This window comes from Mytilus edulis, chromosome 7 (genome assembly GCF_963676685.1).
Source record: "Mytilus edulis chromosome 7, xbMytEdul2.2, whole genome shotgun sequence".
Lineage (NCBI taxonomy): Eukaryota > Metazoa > Mollusca > Bivalvia > Mytilida > Mytilidae > Mytilus > Mytilus edulis.
In genome coordinates this window covers 36,266,509-36,280,686 of record NC_092350.1, presented here as the reverse complement: position 1 = coordinate 36,280,686, position 14,178 = coordinate 36,266,509, and positions in this window count along the sequence as shown.

Sequence of the window (14,178 nt, the reverse complement as noted above, 5' to 3'; positions counted from 1 at the left end):
GTTATTTCTGATTAATTTTTCGATTAATTTTTCGAATTATTTTATAATAAAAGGCGTTAAGAAACCTTGGTGACCCCACAGTTTAAATGTCTATTGTAGGTATGTCGTGAACAGTGGTCGTTACAGACAAACGTTCATGTAAATTGTCCCAGTCAATGGATGAATTTAATGTGTCAATCAATGGCCACAGCCACACTGTTTTGAATTTCATTCTATCTATTTCAATCTGTACATCGGATTTTGTTTTCATTTCTCTAACCTTAGATTGCCTCAACCAAATGTTATGAAACCTATACACAATGCTTATAATCCCCAAACACAGTTCAAGTTATAATTTATGTGTCATCACTTTCACTGTTCTTTAAATATATATTCCGTTATAATTAAAAAAATGCTGAATTTGCTGTTTCTGTTCCCCAACTTAAGTTTGTCTCAAACAAATGTTATGAAACTTACAGTATAAGTATAATATGGAATGCTTATTATTACCAAACAACTCAAGTTTAAATTTAAGAGTCATCCACAATTTCATGGTTCACAGAATAAGGATATGAAATAGTGCAAGCAGATGTGTCATATGCATTGCAAAAGACCACCTTCAAACTCCTCAAAGAGTTGATAGGATTTTTTACGTACATATAGCATGGTAATCAACCAACACAGAGCAAAGAGGTTGACAGGATTTTTTACGTACATATAGTATGGTAATCAACCAACACAGAGCAAAGAGTTTGATAGGATTTTTTACTTACATATAGCATGGTAATCAACCAACACAGAGCATCTGATTTAATCTTCCCATTCAAACTGTATTTGGCTGTGTATATAGGGGACCATTTGATATTCATTGGGAGAATGGTTATCCACAGTCAAACGTACGCTCCCCTTAAACTTGATTTAATTGATTGTTGGTTCCTTAATGTACAGTGGCAAATATGTCATGCATGTTCAGGACAAGAACAAATTAATAATCAATACAATTACAGGTAAATCCTGTAAAAGGTAACATACTAGATGAAGGTCGGAGAAATTCGTAGTGCCATTGAAAAATGCGGGTATGTTGAATAGGGTTGGGAATTTATCCTTACAAAAGGACAGTTATGGACATACAGACCCTCTAATAGAGTTGTCTCAAGGGTTCTTAATGTGCACAGAGCGTGGCACTCTACACGAGGTGTGATTTAACGTCCTCATTCTGACATGTGATTTATTGATTAAATCGATAAGTACAGTAATGACCATATGTGTTCTGGTTTGTCCTAACCAATAACCGCAATTCAACATAAGGTATAGCAAACATTATGTAAATTAAAACGGGTTAAGCCTACAGATGAGGAAAGACCTTTTGATATTCATGAGGGGTCCCTGATAATTTTCGAAATACATATACTTTTCTGGTAATAGCTGTAAGAACAAAGCTCAAGATAGGATGAACATGAACGTCATGCACAGCAACTGAAACATTTACCCATGGCATATGATTTTATTAACTCTTTGCATTGGTATTTGCTGCCTTTTTTATATAAAATCTTTAAAATTTTCTATATACATAGCCTTGATGTCTTGTCCTGATCGGATTTATTAATATACCGATGTATTTCGTTTATTGAGAACAAAGATATAAACAAACTACAAACAAGTCCTTTCAATAGTGAATCTGATTCCAATAACGACTAGCACACACACTATAGATAAAAGGTATGCGTCAAGAGCAAATGCTGTTTTGATATCATACCTTCAAAGTTTAAAGTAATGTAAAAGGTTTATAGATATTTATTTACAATAGTCGGAATACCACGCAATAAAGCTATTACTTCCGGTTAGGGTGACGGGTTGGCACCTGTTTAAACGTTCCAACCCGCTGCATTTGTTTGCACTTGTCTTAAGTCAGGAACCTGCTGTTCGGGGGTTGTCGCTTTATTATGTGGTTCATAAGTGTTTCTCGTTTTTTTTTTTATTTAGATTAGACCGTTTTAATACATTTCCACTGGTCATATTGTGGTCCTTTATATCTTGCTGTTCGGTGTGAACCAAGGTTTCGCTTTGAAGGCCGTACTTTGACCTATAATGGGTTACTTTTACTTATAGTTATCAAAGGTACCAGGATTATATTTATAACTGTGACTTGGATGGAAATGGTTGTCACATTGACACTCATACCAAATCTTCTTATATCTAATTAATTTAAAACAACAAAGGTACTTCCACACAGCAGATATCAGTATCTATATGTCAAATGTTAGAATCAATCGGTTAGCGCCCTTTCATGTATGGTATTGGTAATTCTGCGGGAAGTGAACTAAAAAATGCAAACGAGTTCAATATGGGCTAATAAGTCTCTTTATATTCGAAACTGGTTTCAGAGACAAAGAGGCTTTGAAATGTCCATCACGATCAGTATGTTGTTGTTCCTGCGGACACAGCTTCAAATAGCATTGTCTGTTATGTCAATCATCCCACTACGAGTGTCTTTTAAAAGAATTCGTAATAGATGAGCAATCGGATAATCACTAAACATAAACATCTTTTAACAAGGATGAAATTTTTTCGAATCATAAGCCTTCCATGGCCTCAATGAACATTACATTAAACAACAAATTGGAGGACTTACCTTGTTTGTAATGGATACCTTTACTCCACAAAATTCAGTACACAAAACGTTACACGGTGGCTAATTTGCATGTTCGGCTAAAGACACGTCGTTTAGATTGACAAAAAATCTGTCAATTTTGGAAGAGGGTCTTCAGAAATACTGCGAAACTGTTTACTCGCGTAGTGGTATTAACCATATGTGGATTCTAAACAACTCTAAAAGAACTTCTGAATAATTTTAAATCTCTATTTTTTTCTGAAATTAGTTCTATCAAAACTTATGATTTTTCAAGCCTATTTACCACCATTCCCCATGTGAAATTGAAAAATCGTCTAAAAGAAATAATCCACAATGCTTTTCAACATATAAATGGTAGCATACGCTAAACATATTTTACTTTGGGATACCTTACGGCATATTTTGTTAATAGTGAAAAAAAAAGTAAAACATGTTACACAGAGGAACAAGTGATCAGTACAGGGGCGGATCCAGGATTTTGCAAAAAGGGGGGAGCGAGGTTTATTAAATTTTTTGGACCTTTTTTTGGCTAAAAAACATAAAATAAGTGTAAAATGCACTTTTAAACGGTTCGTGACGTGGGGCATGTATATTTTATAGTTGCTGTTAAGTGGAAGGGTTGGACATTTTTGATGTTGTATTCTCCCCATAAATTGTCTATCATAAAATGATAGTATGGGTCAAAAGTTATGAACTGATAAATTTGATGTGGGACTTGTCAGTAAAAAATAGACATTGAAAATTCTCGCTTGTTGTATGTTAAGTTAGCATAAACTCACAGATTTCTTGTTCTATGTTAATTTAGCATAAACTCACAGATTTCTTGTTGTATGTTAAGTTAGCATAAACTCACAGATTTCTTGTTCTAAACAAGATACACACCGCGCTTTTCGATTAATTTTACAATACGAGCGACACGAGTTAAAAAAGACAAACAAGCAATTTTTATACAAATGTTTGGTTGATATGTTTTACCCAGCAAAATTGAAAATTAAGCAAAGGCTACGAATGAGTCTGAAATGACAACGAATTTATGAATGACGGTCGACAAATGGAGACATAAAGGCCACACCCAGCAGACATATTGCAGTCTGATCTTGATAAAAGTAGTCAATATATTAGTTCATGCAAACCCCGTCCCCCAAAAGATACGCCCCTTTTTTAATCATTATGCTCATTTAATGCTATATTTTTCTGTTGGGAATTTTCGTTTCTATTAGCCAAAAAGTGGACAAGATTATTGTTTTCAATCCAAATACGGCCAGATTTTTGTTTAAGGCAAAAAGTAGAGTAAGATTTGTTCTCTCAAATATCTCAGACTGCCTCAAACAAATGGTTCGTACCTTGCACTTTAAAACTATCCAGAGCTTATACTAACTGGGGATAATTATTCAGCTATGTTATTTTAAGATAGGCGTTTGGGGTTAGACATAATTTTGTTGGTAAATAATATTAATGTGGAACTTTTTTTCATGAGAGTATAACTTTCTGTTTGGTTGAATTGTGAAATAGAAGTCAATACGTTCTTGCTCACTCCTTTGTCGCTTCGAAGGTGTCATGATTTTTCATGCTCAGAATTGCAAATGTGTTCCCGTAATTTGAATTTCAAAATGACCGATTGACGTTTTTTCGACGAACTGGTCAACTCAACCATACCGAATATATCTACTGTGATGCGACTGTCATATAAGTGAGAGGTTTAGCGCTATAAAATCAGGTTCAATCCATCATTTTCTACATTTGAAAATGCCTGTTCCAAGTCAGGAATATGACAGTTGTTGTCCATTCGCTTGATGTGTTTTATCATTTGAATTTACCATTTGATTAGGGACTTTCTTTTTTTCCGGAGTTCAGTATTTTGGAACTTTACTTTTGACATAATCAGTAAATACTGGCGAAAAAAATTTTTATATGTAAAGAATTGTCTCCTAAACATTAAATACACGGGGAATGGCAAAGTTCACGAAGTCTAGACTTTTACCAAAAAAAAGGAAAAAAAAGTCCAAGCAAAAGAAGGTGGCGTACGCCCTCTACGCCCCCTCTGGATCTGCCACTGCACGCAGTTCAAATAACAACTAATAAACAAATCAAGCATCTAAGACTAATTTCTTACCAAGATTTCTGTAAATCAGTATAATTGATTGAGACCCACTGGAAAGAAATGCACAACTATTATTCTGTGTAACAGATTGTCATTGTTTCGTCAACCAGATTGATTTCTTGTTTTACTTCATTTTAAAATGAATTTGAATTTTATTTGAATTTTAAAAGTGTAAGAAAAATTGATTTCTTGTCCAAAAATACCGTGTGTTGCACTTATAAACATTTCTTACTGTTTTTAAAACATGCTAAATGTTTATAATTACATGATTGTGTAAATATACATTCTAGCATTAGATGAATTGCATTTATTTCAAACGTGCCAGAAAACATGCACATATTCGAATAAGCTGACAATATTTCAAGTGAAAAAAGGGATGGGGATATACAAAGTACTGTAAAAGAAAAGTTAGAGTATCTATACGAATAAACGAGAAGACCTCATTTTGTGTGTCGCTTCTTTTCATTCTACAATAAATTAATCATCATGCCTCTGTGTTCTATATAGGTATAGTCGCATTTGTCATCTTTTCTTATGATTATTCAGTTTGGGTTATTTTGGGAGGAAAACGAAAATAAAGGTGTCAGACCACCAATTAAAAATCCCTATCTGTTCAACCAAATCTTGCAATTTTCACAGTTATCTAAATATTTTACCCTAAGTTTAACTTCAAGGTAACCAGGTATATCCTGAATTGTACATGTATCACCTTTCTACATGCCAATTTTTAACCAATGTTTAAAGTCTTGTATGAAATTTCTGATCTTGAAAACCCAGGTATTACCAAAATAACTCCCGATTTTCTGGAAATCTTAGATTAGTGTACTATATAACGGATTAATCCTGAATTTTTAACGCAAACTCATAGACAAGTGAATTTTGACTCAAAAGGGTCTAAATATATTTCCCTTTCACCGAAAGTTTCATTTCGGTATATGTGTTAGTTAGTTTAAGTAAAATTGACATCAACAGCACTATTTTGTGTCCGAGTACAGGGGCGGATCCAGTATTTTGGAAAGGGTGGGCGAAGTAAATTGAATTTCGCCGAGCGAGGTGAAATATTTTTTTACCTTTTTATGCTAAAAAAACATAAAATAAGTGTACAATGAACTTTTTACACAGTTCCTGAAGTTGGGCATGCATATTTTATAGTTGCCTTAAAGTGTAAGGGTCGGACATTTTTGATACCGTATTCTCCCATTATAAAATGATTAGATAGATCGAAAGCTATATACTAATATAATTAATGTAGGTAAAACATGGACATGGAAATTTCTCGTATGTTTACTTAGTAAAACCTCACAATTTATTTGTTGTAAACAAGATAGACGCCGGGCTATCGATGAAATTTACAATAGACCGACACGAGATAAGAAACAAACAAACAATTTGTGTCCAAATGTTTGGTTGAAATGTTTCAGCCAACAAGGGAAGTGAGGGTTCAAAATTAACCAAAGTCTACGAATGAGTCTTAAAGGACAACGAATTTATGAATGATGGTCGACAAATGGAGACATAATGGCCACACCAAGCAGGCAGGTTGCAGTCGGGCCTTGCAAAAAGTATTCAATATATCAGTTCGGCGAAACAAATATTCCGGTCAGATATGGGATTTACATGTAAACCGTGGCAACAAAAAATAACACCCGTTTATTATTCATCATGTTCATTTTATGCTAAATAATTATGTTTTTGAAATTTTTGTTTCTAATAGCAAATAAGTGGACAAAATTATTGTTTTCAATCCAGATATATACGACTAGAATTTTTGATTAAGAAAAAAATCAGGGTTAGATTTTTTCTCTCAAACTTCTCAGATCATTGCCCCCTCAAATCAAATAGTCCATACCTTTAAAAAACATAAAATCTATCTAGAGCTTACTGACAAGGGATCATTATTCAACTATGTTATTTGTAGGCTGGGGTCTTTGGGATTAAACATGTTTTCGTAGATACATAATATTGCTATGGAACTTTAACGAGAGTGTAAAAATAGAGTATAACTTTCTGTTTGGTGGAATTATGAAACAGAATTCAGTACGTTCTTGCTCAATCCTTTGTTGCTTTGAAGGTGTCATGCTTGTCACCTTTATCATAAGCAAGTGTTACTGTAATCTGAATTTCAAAATGACTGAATGACGTTTTTTTTTCGACGCACTGATTAACCGCCGTAGCGAATCACATGACCTTGACATAACTAATAAATAAATATATTATAGTAAAACGAGCAAAAATTATCGTTATAAGTTAATAAATGTCTCATAAAAACAAAATAAACGGGAAATGGCAAATTTCACGAAGTCTTAGTCCAGGCAAAGGAGGGCGTACGCCCTCTACACCCCCTTTGGATCCGCCACTGCAGTATGCTGGAGTTATTTGTTGAATTTTGAGGTACACCTTTCAACAAATTATCGGCGTTCCTATGGGAAAGAACTGTGCGCCTCTACTTACCGACATCTTCTTGTTTTCATATGAATTGAAGTTCTTTTAGACACTTGTTAAAACAAGGAGACCAAAGAAGCCTGATAATTTAATTTGACATATAGATATATTGATGATGTTCTTTCAATTAACAATTCAAACTTTTCTAATTCCCGAGATCCATTTATATATCCCTCGGAACTAGAAATTGAAGAAACAACAGGCACAGCTACCTCCGTCTGATTTTTAGACGTTCACCCCGAATTTGACATACACGGTCATCTCATGACAAATCAATTCCCCCAACTTAGGTAGCAATATACCAAGTTCACCTGCATATGGGGTATAAATCCAACTTATTTGATATTCAAGAGCATACAACAACTTCTCAGACTTTATTAAACATCACAAGTACCTGAACGAGGGGTACTATTTCAAAGAAATCCTTTTTCTAAAAAAAAGTTCCTTTGAAGTTATCATTGTTGATAAAAATTCCATATCAATTTAACAAATATTACACAATGGTCTTGAAGTATATTTTCTGGCGTTGTTTAACATCTTGACAACGTGTTATTATATTCCTTTTTTTTTGTCTTTATGAATATTACTTTTAGTGTTTAGTTTGTTCGTTTGGTGGTACCCGTTAGACGTGACTTTGCACTTATACATCCGGTCATTGTGTTATTGTTTTATGATCTTTTATGTATTCTTGTCTTTGATTGTTAATATGCTTTTCTGTATGCTTTTTTGTGTTCATTTCTTGCGTGGCTATGTATTTATACATTCCATTATTGTGTTATTATGTCATTGTAAATATTTGTTTATATATCTGTTTGTTTTTATAGAGATTGAGTTAAGAACACAACGTTGACTAATGTAACTTTTTTTTACATTTTCACCTATTATGTCTGTTTGTTTTGTTAACATATCGTTGTTATATAATGGAATTTTATACGACTGTCATACAAGTGAGAGGCTTAGCTAGCTATAAAACAGGTTTATTTAACCATTTTCTACCTAAAAAAAAGGCCTGTACCAAGTTAGGAATAGGATATTTGTTGTCCATTAGTTTGATGTGTTAAAACTTTTGAATTTGCCATTTGAATAAGGACTTTATGTTTTGAATTTTCCTCTGAGTTAAGTATTTTTGTGATTTTACTTTTTAGCGCCCTGTCAAGTGTGACATTGGTAATTATGCGGGATGTGAATTAAAACGCGCATACGAGACATATAAGATGTGTGCGTGCTGATGTGAATAGATATAAGCAACAAAACAAAGGTAAATTTTGGTGTCCGTTCAGGATATAGATTTAAAATCCTTTGCAAATAAGGAAAAACTGTGAAGCGCTGTTTTTTCAGTCCCATGATGCATTTATACATAATATCTCTTAACTATTACACAATATCTGCGTGTAGCACATTTTTGGTACACTAAGCCTGGTTCCTGCCAACTTAAGTAGATTGTGTGTATTTCGCGATCTTGGATTTAAAAAGAGGTATCAGATCACAATTGATATTTCTATATGTTCAATGCATTTCTTTGTAAAAGTCAAAAACAAAATTGCATCGTGTCAAACATGAAATAACTTTAAATGCTTTTAAACGACAATCATTCATAAAAATGCTAATGTCACTATTTTCAACAAGACATTTTCCCAACATGCTTTAAAATGAGGGGTAAATGGTGAATTGAACCTAGTGTCATAGCTAGCCAAACTTCCAGTATATATTGCAATGTTAAAAATATAACTAAAATAACAGTGTCATATAGAAGTTAATACTATACACATATTGACTGGTTATGATGGTAAAAGCAAGTTTGTTATCCCTGAGATACCAACTATTGCACGAAGAGAAGACGAGGGCAATAGTTAGAATCAAAGGGACAACAAACTTCATATTACCTTCATAACCAGTCATTTAAAAGTGTTTTATTATACTGAACAAATCAACATTCTAAAAAGTCTACATAAATCATCTGAAAGAAAAGAAAAATGTCACACAAACATGCACATGATGAACTATATATATATAGAGCCCAGGTGGTCGTGTGGTCTAGCGGGACGGCTGCAGTGCAGGCGATTTGGTGTCACGATATCACAGTAGCATGGGTTCGAATCCCGGCGAGGGAAGAACCAAAAATTTGCGAAAGCAAATTTACAGATCTAACATTGTTGGGTTGATGTTTAGACGAGTTGTATATATTCTTCCCTCGCCGGGATTCGATGCGAAAGCAAATTTACAGATCTAACATTGTTGGGTTGATGTTTAGACGAGTTGTATATAGCAAATTTACAGATCTAACATTGTTGGGTTGATGTTTAGACGAGTTGTATACAACTCGTCTAAACATTAACCAAACAATGTTAGATCTGTAAATTTGCTTTCGCAAAGTTTTGGTTCTTCCCTCGCCGGGATTCGAACCCGTGCTACTGAGATATGTGACACCTAATCTTCTTCACTGTAGCCGTCCCGCTAGACAACACGACCGCCTAGGCTTCACAAAAACAAAGCTTTCGGTCGCCGTGTGTTACCTTTCCTCGTCAGTTTTAATCTAGCGTCGTACTACAGTACATGATATATAAGGCATGGAGATGTTATTGTTACAGATCAGCTCAATTATCTATAGTAAAGGATCCTACAAATTAATGCAAGATACAGTCACAGAAAATAATTATATTTATAAGTACGTCTGGGTCAATGACAACTCTACAAAAGATTTATCCATCGGATCACTAGCAATAATGGTGATACATGGCTGTGTACATTATGTATAAACAACTCGTCTAAACATCAACTGAACAATGTTAGATCTGTAAATTTGCTTTCGCAAATTTTTGGTTCTTCCCTCGCCGGGATTCGAACCCATGCTACTGAGATATCGTGATACCTAATCGCCTGCACTGCTAGACGGCTACAGTGCAGGCTATATATATAGTTTTGGTTGTATATATAAATATTTCAATTAATGGAATCAAGAGTCAAGACTAGGAAAACTGCCGTGCATATAGTAAATTCTACTAGAGTAGCTAAGTTCTGTACACAGACCCATATAATAAATGTATACATTTTATTAGTATAATACATTTACTTTATTTTAGATCTTTTAAAAATCCGTGGCGATTTTTTTCTTATTCTTTTTTAATTGCTTTTGGTAAGTGATATATTACTTTTAAACAAGGACAAACACACATAGATTAAAAAAAAATACGATATCATAGTTGCACGTTACCAAGCTAAAAAAATTAAGCAGGATCATTATTGTCCAATGAAAAATAAGTATGAAAAAGTACGGGAAATATGTTGATGAAACTATTAACCGGGGTAATAGTCTTCGAAACTATTGACTGGCAAATAGTCTGTGGAATGAAATAGCACAACTATTTCATTACCTTTTGTATAGAAAAAAACATACTGAGATATAATAATAAATGATAGTATTTACTATATGTCTTTTTGGTTATTTGTGTTGATTAGTTTGTGATTCGACGAGTATATCCAACATCTTCTATTGACATGCACAATATTTCTATTGTATCCTACATAAACATAAAACACTGAACTTATTATTGTATTTGCTTCACTATCTAAAATCTTCGAATTCAATTTTGCCTAAGTATCTCTGATGCCTAATTATACTGGTCTATAGTTGTTTTCTGATGATGAACAGAAGAAGTATAATTAGACAATTAGATAAAGTGTGTTTTATGTTTAATCATACGAACACTGTTTACTCGGTATTCAATAGTCAGACCCCTTTGTATACTAAAGGTATTTTAAGAGTAAACTTGTGTATGAACATGTGGAATATGTCATAGAGACACCCTGTCCAAAGAACATATCGTTGCTAGGCTTCCAAAATTTTGTAAATTACAAATTTTTCAGAAAAAAAATATCTCACAAATAGGCTTTGAAAATTTTGACAAAATGCATGCTTCCAAAATGTCGTATGTGAACTTGAACATTTTTGTAAACAGCAGTGAAATAAAAAAGTTTGACATTTCTGGATTATCTGAGAACTTAAATTATTTTCACAGAAATAAAGAAATGTATAATTATTTTATTCCCAAAGCCATTATACAACGATTTTCAAGTTTTCAAACAACATTTTGGAAGTAAACTTTACAAACAACTAACATTGGCAATTTGGTAATACGTCTTATTTCAAACGTTTTGATTAGTCTAAATGTATGCTATTTTGTTATACCAAAGATTCCCTCCCGCCCAGACCATTGGTGTCAAAAAGTATTTTTAGCCAAATAAGTCATATACGACATTTTGGAAGCCCAGCGACGATATACACATTATGTATGTATCCGTTCAATCTCTGACATCGTTCCGAAGTAAACTTCTTATCTTTATATTGACTTGATCCCAATCATTTGTATCATGGTTAAATGATATATATGGAACAGAAGATGTTCTGTAAATAATTAAATCACAAAAAAGGAAAAATAACCAGAAAAAACCAAATGCTAGAAGTTTTTTTTTTATTAAAACTTGTTGAGTTATACAAAAATATGATTGTAAACGGGACAACTAAGTCATATGACATGGATGTAAGCAAATACAGGACAACAATTGTCAAAACCCATACATAATAGCAAACTATATATAATTTAGCCTCCAGGCGTTACACAATTTTATTAAATAAAGCCAGGCATTTTACAAATGTTTTATGTCTTGATTGACGGATACAAATTTATGCATATATTGAGCTCTCAATACTTAAATGGTCACCGATGCCATACTCGTCACTCAATTCAAACACAAGATATCTTATGATGAAATATTAACTTCAAGATGATACGTTAGTTTAAGGTAAAAACATTAACAAAATCATGAACTTAAGAAAAAACTTGATTATAATTACTAACAAATCACACGAGCTCCTAACAAAACGAGAGCAGGTGTGTTTGCCATGCAAGTTACTCATGGTTAGCATGCCGAATCTGTCATACGACTAAAAGCCATAATTTTGAGGCAACATGAGTTTACAAATGTTTAAATTTCATTTATTTATCTATATGATACAAATCTAGTAAATAAACACAACTGATAGAATCGCATGCACTACAACAAGAGAAAGACCGGTGCGAAAACAGTATGAGTGTTTCCTGATATGAATGCATCGCCCGCTATGCAAATCCACCTTCCGTCAAGATGCAACAATCAGGAATAGTATATATCCAGTAAATTTACAGATAAATGTGTAATTTATTGCACATCTTTTGTGATTGAGACACTGTGTAAGCTATGTTCAAAATCAGTTCAAACTTTTGTATCGCCTATCAACTGAAATACGTACACGGCTAAATGTGTATAGTTAATACTTAAGAATTGAAAGTTGACAATAAGAAAATTGAAATCAGTTCAAATAATTCAAATCTCATGTTTGTATGGTCCATCAGAGACAGTTTTGGTAATTTGTTCTTTATATCAAACAGAACTGCTTGTGTCTGTTGTGAATTTAGTTTGAAATATGACGAACAAGAACTAACAGAAAAAAATAATTATTCTTTAGTAAACGAACGATTCATTTACTAGTATCTGAAAGTAAAGGCCTTGCTTTCCTCTTATCTTTATAAGATATGTTTGCGTCATATGAGTATAAAAACCAAGTCGGATGACATGAAAATACAGATGGCCTGTCAGTTAGGGGAAATAATCGATACCGATCGATGCTTCTATATTAGTGGGGTTCCTATAACTGTTATAAGAGAATGACAATGGTATTCACCATACAAGTGAGCGGTTTAGCTAGCTTTAAAACCAGGTTCAATCCACCATTTTCTACATTAGAAAATGCCTATACCAAGTCAGGAATATGACAGTTCTTGTCCATTCGTTTTTGATGCGTTTTGTTATTTGATTTTGCCATGTGATTATGGACTTTCCGAATTGATTTTCCTCTGAGTTCAGTATTTTTGTGATTTTACTTTTTATTCATAAGCGCTATGAACATTTACATTTTTTTGTATACTAGACGAAACGCTTTAATGGGAAAAAAAATTAGCTATAGTCAGAATAGGAGTCAATTCAGACAATTAAGAACTAATTAAGACAGGAAGTACTAGAGAAAATATATTATTGTAAAAAAAACGATCAAGATTTAAAGTAAAAATGAATAAAACACAACAAAAAATAGAAATACTAATACTATTTTATTCTCTACTTTCATAACGCAATATGATAGAACCCAATCAGTATTTAAAGACGCCAATGAATAGTTTTAGGCTTTTTAATCAAGGTTTCACTTGGCAATGTTATGATTTTAAAAATATATAAGCTGCATGCATAGTTAAGGACGATATAAAGACATTAAGAAGAAGAAAAGTTTTAGGTATCAGAATCTGATCATGAACAACAAGCTATTGAAGAAAATAAACTCCTTAATTTTCTTCAACCAATCACAATCTTGATATTATTTAATGTACTTTAATTCTCACAATTTAGAAAAAAGTCTTATGATCAATACAAGGCAATAAATGAAAATGAACAATGATTACTCTTTAATTGTTGTTCAGGTTGTAATAAATTCATCTTGCAATTATTAATAGGTTTTTTAGGCCACCGACCGTCGTTTTATGGTGACGATCATGCAACAGGCGTCTACAAATGATCTCCAAAAGGGAAATGAATTGCTTTTTGACCGTCTAAGTGATTGTTTTACTTTCAGAAGTATATTTGCGATAAACATTTGCTGATGATTTATGGGTAATAATGGTTTCTGTCTGTATGTCTTGGCTTCCGGTGCTTGTAATTTGTCACAGTTGTCATTTATTCAAATGTGTAGGATAATTCAGTATTTCAGTTAAGAATTGTAATAAAATATATACTAGGGTGATCGTGGCTGCTGTAGATTTCCTGATATTGTGAATAATTTATGTCAGACATTGAACAACATCATGATGATATTGAAAAATGTAAGAGGCGTGAACATTTGTTTGTTTTTGAAAGGAGGCTTTCATGTTAACTATAATAAGTTTATTCTTTCGTCATTTTTGATAAGAGAACAATGACGATTGAGTGCATGTGTAGGAAA